This window comes from Heteronotia binoei, chromosome 2 (assembly GCF_032191835.1).
Source record: "Heteronotia binoei isolate CCM8104 ecotype False Entrance Well chromosome 2, APGP_CSIRO_Hbin_v1, whole genome shotgun sequence".
Lineage (NCBI taxonomy): Eukaryota > Metazoa > Chordata > Lepidosauria > Squamata > Gekkonidae > Heteronotia > Heteronotia binoei.
In genome coordinates this window covers 65,881,651-65,891,675 of record NC_083224.1, presented here as the reverse complement: position 1 = coordinate 65,891,675, position 10,025 = coordinate 65,881,651, and positions in this window count along the sequence as shown.

The following is a 10,025-nucleotide window of genomic DNA, read 5'->3' as shown; positions in this document are numbered from 1 at the left end:
CTTAACCACTACACCAAAAGGCTTTTGACAGCATGCCTCACTAAAGACTGCTGAGTAAACTTGGCTATCATGGGACAAGAGGATGGGATCTCTTATTGATTAAAAACTGGTTAAATGATAGGAAGCAAAGAATACGAATTAATTAGTTGTGAAGCTTTGGAGAGCTTTTTCATGGATAGAGTCTTATTGGTCTGTCAGGACCTGCCTGACATCATTGATACAGTACAAGAATTGGAAACCCCTTGGCTGTCTTCAGGTCCAGTATTGGACCAATTCAGCCAACTCTCCTGTGCTGATGTTGACATGATCCTGGGTGCTGTGAAGCCTACCAGAGCCAGTTTGGTGTAGTGGTTAAGTGTGCGGACTCTTATCTGGGAGAACCAGGTTTGATTACCCATTCCTCCACTTGCACCTGCTGGCATGGCCTTGGGTCAGCCATAGCTCTGGCAGAGGTTGTCCTTGAAAGGGCAGCTGCTGTGAGAGCCCTCTCCAGCCCCACCCACCTCACAGGATGTCTGTTGTGGGGGAGGAAGGTAAAGGAAATTGTGAGCCGCTCTGAGATTCTTCAGAGTGGAGGGCGGGATATAAATCCAATATCATCTTCTTCTTATGTCCATCATGGCTGATAAAAGCCAGTGGTGTTGGAATACAGCTCCCCCCACCCTGTGGACACTAAATTTGTCCCTCAGTTCAGGAATCTTCCTGGGGAGATTAAAGGAGGCAGTATTGATGCCACTCTTAAAGAAACAATCTCTGAATCCTATCGATCTATCCAATTACCACTCAGTATCGAATTTATCATTCCTAGGTAAGGTAATTGAGAGGGTGACAGCAGAACAGGTTTTCCTGGAGGATACTCTGGACCCATTCCAATCTGGCTTCCACCCCAACCATGGGATGGATACACTGCTGGTTGCCCTCACAGATGATCTTTGTAGGCAGTTGGATCAAGGCAGGTCAGTGCTGCTGTTATTTCTTGATCTGCTAGCAGCATTTGATATGGTAGATTATGATCTGTTGATCCACCACCTCGCTGATGTGGAGATCCATGTGTTGTCTCATTTCTCCAAGGTTGGGGACAGAGAGTGGTGCTAGGGGAGAGGGTTTCACCACAATACCCTTTAGTGTGTGGTGTCCCCCAAGGGGCAATCCTTTCCCCAATGTTATTTAACATCTACATGCCCCCCCTCATCCAATTGGTACAGAGTTTTGGGATGGGTTGTCACCAATATGCAGATGACATCCAGCTGTATCTGCTGATGGTCGGCCAGCCGAACATTGCCACAGATATCTTGGCTCAGGGTTTGGAGGCTGTGGTTGGTTGGTTGGTTGGTTGAACAGTTGGCTGAAATTAAATCCACATAAGACATAGGTTCTGTGGCTGAGCTGAGGAGATTCAGGGTTAGAGTGCCAGCTCCCGGCTCTTGATAATGTGACTTTAACAGCAATGCCAACTATCAGAAGTCTGGATGTGATTTTGTATGCCTCCCTATCTATGGAGACCCAAGTCACAAATGTAGCTCGACTGGTATTTTTCCATCTGTGCCAGGTTAGGTAATTGGTCCCCTTCCTGTCTTGCCCTGACCTAGCCACAGTGATCTATGCAATGGTCATCTCCAGATTAGATTACTGTAACTTGCTGTATGCAGGGCTACCCTTGACACTGACCTGGGAACTCCAGCTGGTCCAGAATGCAGCAGTGTGTGTTCTCATGGGAACCCCATTCAGATCCCATGTCCAACCGGTGGTTTGTCAGCTTCACTAGCTCCAGATAGAGTACCAGATTAGGTTCAACATTTTGGTACTAACCCTTAAAGCCTGAAATGGCCTGGGACCAGCATATCTCTGGAACAGTCTCTCCTGGTATATTCTCCAATGAGCATTATGCTCAATGGATGACAACTTACTAGTGATCCCTGGCCTGAAAAGCATCTGGCTGTCCTCAACCAGAACCAGAGCTTTTTTGGCCCTGATTCTGACCTTGTGGAATGCTCTACCAAGTAATATCCGGACCCTATGTGATTTAATGCAGTTCCCCAGGGCCTGCAAGACAGAGATGTTCCTCTAGGCCAGGGGTGGCCAACGGTAGCTCTCCAGAGGTTTTTTTGCCTACAACTCCCATCAGCCTCAGCCATTGGCCATGCTGGCTGGGGCTGATGGGAGTTGTAGGCAAAAAACATCTGGAGAGCTACCGTTGGTCACCCCTGCTCTAGGCTTATGGTTGAGGGCAGCAATGGTTTCCATTCTAGACTGGCCCCTGTTCTTTCCCTTTTCACTCTTGCTTCGCTTCCCCCCTTTTTTGCATGTTATTTTCTATCTGCCCAACAGTAGGATACTTATTCTCCCACAATAAGGGACACCAAGTTGTACTTCCCTTTCATGGGTCATCTTATTAGCTATCAGTAATTGCTGTGAGAATTGTTTTAATAGTTTATTTTTATAGATATTATTTTATTAGTGTTGTTATTACCCACTTTGAGCCCAGTTGTACAGGGGACTGTGGGCTGTAAATCCAATAAATAAATAATTTCCATTTTGTTATCAATTGCAAAAACTGAGCTTGCCTCAAAGTGGAAAGACAAACATCCTCCATCACTACAAAATTGGAAGAACAAAATATAGGACTATTTTATTTTAACAAAACTGCCTTACTCTTCAAAACAGTCTTCTCAAACTTATGAGAAAAAGGTGGTTGTACCTTGGTTCCCTGTCATTACTTATCTGACTAAGGAAAATATTTTGCTGCTAAATCCTATTCTTGTTTAATCTATTTTAATGTTGTACATGATGTAGTTGTAGAAAGTGTATGATTTGAAGTATTTTTCAATAAAAGTTTAAAAGGGAAAAAACCCCAGTCTATCAGTGGCTACTAGACATGGTGTCTAAGGGGAACTGCCACATTCAGAGGCACTAAGCCAGGAGGCAACCTCAGGGGAAGGCCTTGGCCTCTGTGCCCTGTTGCTGACTGTCCAGAGGAAGTGGTTGGCCACTGTGTGAGACAGGATGCTGGACTAGATGGACCACTGGTCTGATCCAGCAGGACTCTTGTGTTCTTAGGGGAAAGTTCTAAACAATGGAATACAAATATGACTTGCAAACTGAAGACAGCTGCAAAGTAATTTTTTAATTTTAATTTTTTCATGATAAACTTTATTAGCATGGAATGACTATAAAAAGTGTCCTGAGAATGTGCCAGACAAGTGTTTTTGGTAACACATATATGCAGTAGTTATTCATTTGTTGCAAGGGATCCAGATGTCCCCCTTATAAAAGCAATGCTATTGCTGCAAGAAAAAAAGTTCTGTTCCCTGCACTCCTTGTCAATGGACAATATGATTATCTCTCCCCTGCAGGACTGTAGCCAGTGGAGGGGGAACACAGGAGCAGTGTCCCCAGTAGAATCTACAGCACCCCCACCTAATCTTCCCCAGTCTTCCTATGAAGATTGGGTGGGAGTGCTGCAGATTCTAAAGGGGGCACTGCCTCTGTGCTCCCCTGCTGGCTTCGGCCCTGTTCCCCTGCTAACATTCCCTAAGGCAACTGTAACAACTGGATGGCAGGTAGTTGAGAGTCACATGAATCTTAACTAAATTAAATTCAATTTGAACTCCCCCCACTTATGAAACTTTTGTTGAGGCTGTGCACTGCCCCACTGCCACAAAAGAATGCTCATGCAATAACAACAAAAATGTTGATGCATGCCAGGAAGGGAAAAGGATATAGCTCAAGCCCAGGATGAATGCAAAAGATCTCCTGATCAAAGAATGGAAATCACCAATTAAAAGCAGCCTGGGACTCTGGGGAGTTTGTGTCCCTCAAAATAGACAGCACAAGACTACTAAGGCCAATACCATCACACTGTAAGGCTACTTTGCACATTCTTATTCTATTGTTGCCCAAGAGATTTGCTTAATCTCTTGCAAAGACAATGAAGAAGAGACAAATCAGCCATTCTCTCCCCCCCTCTTTATTTCCCCCAAAGAACTCTTATCCCCCCCCCCCCGGGAAGTCTAGTAACACTCAGAACTCTCTATGTACTTTATTACATAATGTATCAACTCTACTTACTCTTCCACTGAATGTGCAGATCTCTCTTTTAAAAGCAGATGTTTTCTATCTACTGGAGCTTTTAAAAGTGGGATGAACTTTGTCAGGATTCTCTATTCCACTCAAGAGCGCTTCCTAAGTGATGTGAATTAAGCGTCTAGAGGAATTGCTGTAGAAGATCATGTTCAAATAATCTTTAAATCCACCACGTCTGCAATAAAAGGCCGGCAGGAGAGTTAATTGGTTTAAGGATGGATAGTCGTAAACCAGGATCAAACAGTTGGAGTGAATTATACCGGTTCCATCAGAAATGGATACATGCGGGCAAGCTAAGCCTAGGAGATTAGCAAAGGGACAGGGCAAGTTCTAATAAAAGATGCCATTCATATATATATTAAATGCTGTCATTTAAGGCACAGACCCCACCTATATATATATATATATATATATATATATACACACACACACACACACACACACACACACACATAGGTGAGGTGTGTGTGTGTGTGTGTATATATATATATATATATATATATATATATATATATATATATATATATATATATATATATATATATATATATATATATATATATATATATATATATATATATGTGAGGTCTGTGCCTTATTTAACAGCATTTAATATAGGAATCAACAGAAGAAACATTCCACATGCATATCGGGGGAAATGTCAGCTTTTGATTCCTGCAGGAATCTTCATTAAAATGCTGGCAACCCTACTCAAACAGTGGCCCTTGCTTTTATCAGAAGAGGCATCCATTAAAGCAATAGGGCTAAGATGAATATCATGGTATTGATCAGGCCTCATTTTGGGCAGGAGTTCATAGGAGCAGAGCTCCAGAACCTCTAAATTTTATTGTGCACTTTCTTTCTTTAACCCCCCCACCCCCCCCAAAAAAAAAACTTGCTTCTGGGCTCCATTTTTCAAACCCCCTTGAGAATTTTGCTGAACTCTGCCAAACCTTTTAACATTTTCCCTCACAAAAAATGGGAAAATAACCAAAACATATAAAGCAGACAGATGGAAATCTTCATGATGCCATGATGGCCACATAGGAGAAAGTAATTTACAAAGTATGATGAGAATAAGTTTTATTATGACAATTATAATTCAAGAAGCATTTTAAGATAGATGCTGAGCTGCTATAATTTAGTACACCTTCTGGTCATGTCAGGGGCATGTGTCATATGCAAATGAGTTGTGCTATTGAGCTCTAGCACCTCTTTTTCTACGAAATGACCCCTGGTATTGATGACATGTGAATCAATTTGTGTGTCCACTTCAGCAACACATATAAAAAGCTGTTTAGGAGCACAACTGTTTCTTGCTGGATCAGGAACACATTCCAAGAAAAAAGGATTATGTGCTCCTCCTTCCAACTGTAGCTCTACTGGAATCTGTGTGAATAAACCCATAGGACAAAGGCTAAATGTTTGCAGCCGCAGATATCTTCTGATATAGCACTGGATCCAAACAATGGGGTTCTTCCAAAATTACCCTGCTATGGCTCCAACCCAACAATGTAATATTTTTTTGCCACCAAAATCCTTGGGGCAAAGTACAGGTCTCTGAAGCAGTATTATAAACATATTTAAAATGAAAATATTTAAAATAAATTAATTTTAAATAAAAATATTTAAAATTGCCCTCACAACTACACTGTGAGGCAGGTTAGACAGGGACTGTACCTGGCCAAAGGGAACTCAACAAGCTTCCATGGAGCGTGGGGATTCAAACCTGGGTCTCCCAGACCCTAGTCTGACATCCTAGCCACTACGCTATGCTACCTCAGTTCTATTAACCAGTCTCGGGGGGGGGGGAGGGAGGGGGAATGAGGTGACCAGAGCCAGAACTATTGGTCAGACTTTTCACAGAGGACTCAGAACATAATGACATTTTCAGGGGGTTTTTTAAAAATCAAAATGGTATGTATATGGAACTGTACTTTTCAGTTCCTAATAATCAGTCCAAATATTTGGCTTTGACACTAATCAAGACAATGTAACAACCAGTTTCGATAAATGAATATCAACACAAACAAGCATTAATGACTTCTAGCAAAGATTTCCAGAGTGGAAAAAGGTTTGGCAGATGTTTTTTGTTCCTATTATGGTTGAAAAACAAAATATTTTTAAAAGCTTTGTGTGTTCATTCATTCTGTTTGAACTCCAAACTGTTTATTTTATAACGATATATATTTTAACTGAACATTACTATAATTACCATCATGTAAAAGTAAGCAGGCAACTAGGATGGTGTTTTAGACCCGTCTTTTAACTTGTCCCCCATTTCTGCTTGTGTTTTCGTGCTAACAGTCAAAGGAAGACATGAAAGCCATGTCATATTACATAGAAGAATTCCAGGTTGGTCTCCCCTCTCAGGTGCCTTTAACAACAGTCTGACTCTTGGAACTTTTTATATTTAGAGCATAGGGGCAATAAAATATTTATTACAATGGACACCCCCAAAAAAATTATTTAGGCATTTTTATTCCACTTTTCTCAAGAAGGACCCAAAACAGTTTACCAAAATCCATTTAAACAAAACTGGATTGGAATAAACAGAAAAAATAACACACTAAAACACATCCTGTGATGATCTAGGGTTGCCAACATTGAGAAATTCCTAGAGATCTGGGGAAGGAGCCTTGGGAGGGGAGTGACTTCATCAGAATATAATGCTAAAATCTACCTGTGTGCCACTGAAAGCGGCCCATGGGGTCAAGAGCTTGGGTTTTTTTCTGGAGCCTTCATTATCAATGGAAGCACAGATAGCGGCCACTGCCAAGTCCGCATTTTTTCATCTTCGACGGGCGAAGCAACTGGCCCCCTTCCTGGAGCGCCGGGACCTAGCAACGGCGATCCATGCTACGGTCACCTCGAGATTGGATTATTGCAAGGCCCTCTACATGGGGCTGCCCCTGTGCCGAACTCGGCGGCTGCAGCTGGTGCAGAACGCGGCGGCTAGGCTGTTACTGGGACTCCCAAGATGGGAGCACATACAGCCGGGGCTACGCAGACTGCACTGGCTGCCAGTAGTGTTCCGAGTCCGTTACAAGGTGCTGGTCATTACCTTTAAAGCCCTATATGGCCGAGGACCTGCCTACCTGAGGGACTGTCTCTCCCCATATGAGCCCCAGAGAGCGCTGAAGTCAGCAGGGAAGAACCAGCTGAATGTCCCCGGGCCAAGGGAGGCCAGATTGAAGACCACCCGGGATCGGGCCTTCTCAATTGCAGCCCCACTATTATGGAATCAACTCCCGGAGGAGGTACGGGCCCTGCGATGCTTAGATCAATTCCTCAGGGCCTGTAAGACCTACCTCTTTAAAACAGCCTTCACCTAATGCTGAGCTAAGGAAATGCTGCTGGATATGTTTTTAGCCACAGAATGTATTAAAGATCGAAATTATAGTACCACAATTAATTTTAATACAATTTGTAAATGGTTTTATGTCGATTTTATAATTATAAATGTAACTACTATGTATAATTTTATAATTTTATTGTACCGGATTCATATGTTGTGAGCCGCCCTGAGCCTATTCTTGCGGGGAGGGCGGGATACAAATAAAAAGTATTATTATTATTTATTATTACCTTCAAAGCAGTAATTTTCTTCAGGGTAAGTGATTTTTGTTCTCTGGAAATCAATTGTAATTCTGGAAGATCTCCAGGCCCCACTTGGAAGTTGGAAACCACAGCTGGTCTTGGGTTCACTTGACTATCTCAAGGAGAAGACGACGCCTGCAGATTTACACCCCGCCCTTCTCTCTGAATCAGAGACTCAGAGCAGCTTACAATCTCCTATATCTTCTCCCCCCACAACAGACACCCTGTGAGGTGGGTGGGGCTGAGAGGGCTCTCACAGCAGCTGCCCTTTCAAGGACAACTCCTGTGATAGCTATGGCTAACCCAAGGCCATTCCAGCAGGTGCAAGTGGAGGAGTGGGGAATCAAACCCAGTTCTCCCAGATAAGAGTCCACACCCTTAACCACTACACCAAACTGACAGAAGCCCTTTGGCTCACATGTCTAGCTATACCAGGCCTAAATACTTACAGAGGAGAAAAACTCCAGCCCAGATGTTTTCAGTTGCTTCTAGCAAGATGACAGAGGCCAGGTCAGGTGAGAGTTGAGCCACATAGGCTGATGGAAAGGACCTCCATCTCTTCCTGCTAAACTGCTGAAAGGCTGGACAGTCATATACCTAGCAAGCTTGTAAGAAAATATATGTTATCTTGCAAATGGACACATGTGCTTTTAAACACTTGTATCACTATCCCTTCGTTCTTTTTCAAAATAGGTATCCTCTCGCTAAGCCAGACATTTTACATACTAGTGAAAGCAGGCCCATGGAACACCTCACTGTATCTTGCTCTCTCTTCTGCAGATGGCTGCTGATGGAGGAAAAGGTAGCAGTTCCAGCAGCCAGGCTGATAGAAAGGGCCTCCCTCTGTTTCTACTAAGCTGCTGAATGGCCAGACACTGATGGAGTCCCAGAGAAACAGGCCAGGTGACAGTTGAAGGAAGTGCTATGTCTCACTGGTAGAGTATATGACATGCATACAGAAAGTCCCATGTCCAACCCTTGGCATCTCCAGTCCAAAGCATCAGGTAATGGGTGAGGTGAAAGACCTCTACCTGAGAACCAGGAGAGCTGCTACCAGGTAGAAACTGGATAATACTGACCTTGATAGACCAGTGGTCTGACTCACTAGAAGGCAGTGTCATGTGAATGGCCAGGTAGGACACTCCCCACTCTCCTTCGCTAAGCTGCATAATGGCTGATGGGTCTGAGAGCTGACTGGAGCTACAGGGGGTTGAGGGAATCCCTACTATAACATAATGGTCCAGAGAATTAGCTGTGATCTTGTCATGTTGGTTCAAACCTTACATATCAGACTTGTTGGGTGCCTTTGACAAGTGGAGCCACAGTTCCTCATTTGATATATGGGAATAACAGTGGCCTACCTTACACTAAACACTGAAAATGCTACACAACTATGAAGTATTATTACAGTTCTGTACCCACTTCTACTCTGAGGAAGCCTGCAAAACCTACCTAGACAAAATTACCAGCAGAACAAAACCATCTCATCAAGACTGTATTTTCTAAACAGTTTTCTAAAATCTCTCTTATGAGTTCCATTTCACACATGCAAATAGCCACTACTTTTCCTCTTGAGGAGGGCTGGTTTTGTGTAATGAAAAAGAGATGGTTACTGGTATGGCCCTCTGGGGACAATTTATGGGCATGTTTGAACTAATATTTGTCTAACCTGCCATGACCTGTGTGGGAGAGGAGTTTTAGACATAGCCTTCAAGTGCATTATTACTGCACAGGAGACAGGCCAAGTTGACCCAGCCAGCCAGCCAGCAGCAGCCGGGGGCAGTGGGGGGTGGGGGTGGGATTGTTGCCTTAGAATCTTGGCTGATGATTCAAGGCAGGGGAATGTGACAGCCACCCAGCGGGTTGTATAACTGGGGAAAGCCTGCAGCAAGACTGAATTGGAAAGCATGGGAATTGATCCAGGTAAAAAGATGTTGATGCATGGATCTTTAATGCATTGACTAGTAATAGGCCCAAATCAGCCAGAAGGAAGTACTCCTGCATCCAATGCATAGGTAATTTGTGGCAGTCACATGGAATGGGGCCTGCCTGAATGGACTTTCACAACTTTCTGCTGCCTATCTATGGCAGACATGTTGCATAAGCAAAGCCTACTGACATTTGCCTGCCTAGCCACTATTGCCAAATCTCAGAATTCGAATGTAGGGGGGAGGAGGGACAGCTTGCTATGAACAAGATACATTTTGCACTTGGAGCACTGATATGGGTAGCTACTTCTTTCTAGTAATTGGGTAGGACTTCAGCCATTGTTAGGGCCACACTGAGTGAGTTGGACCATACACTGAATGGCTGGAGCAGAGGTAGAGGCAGGAAAGGTTGCT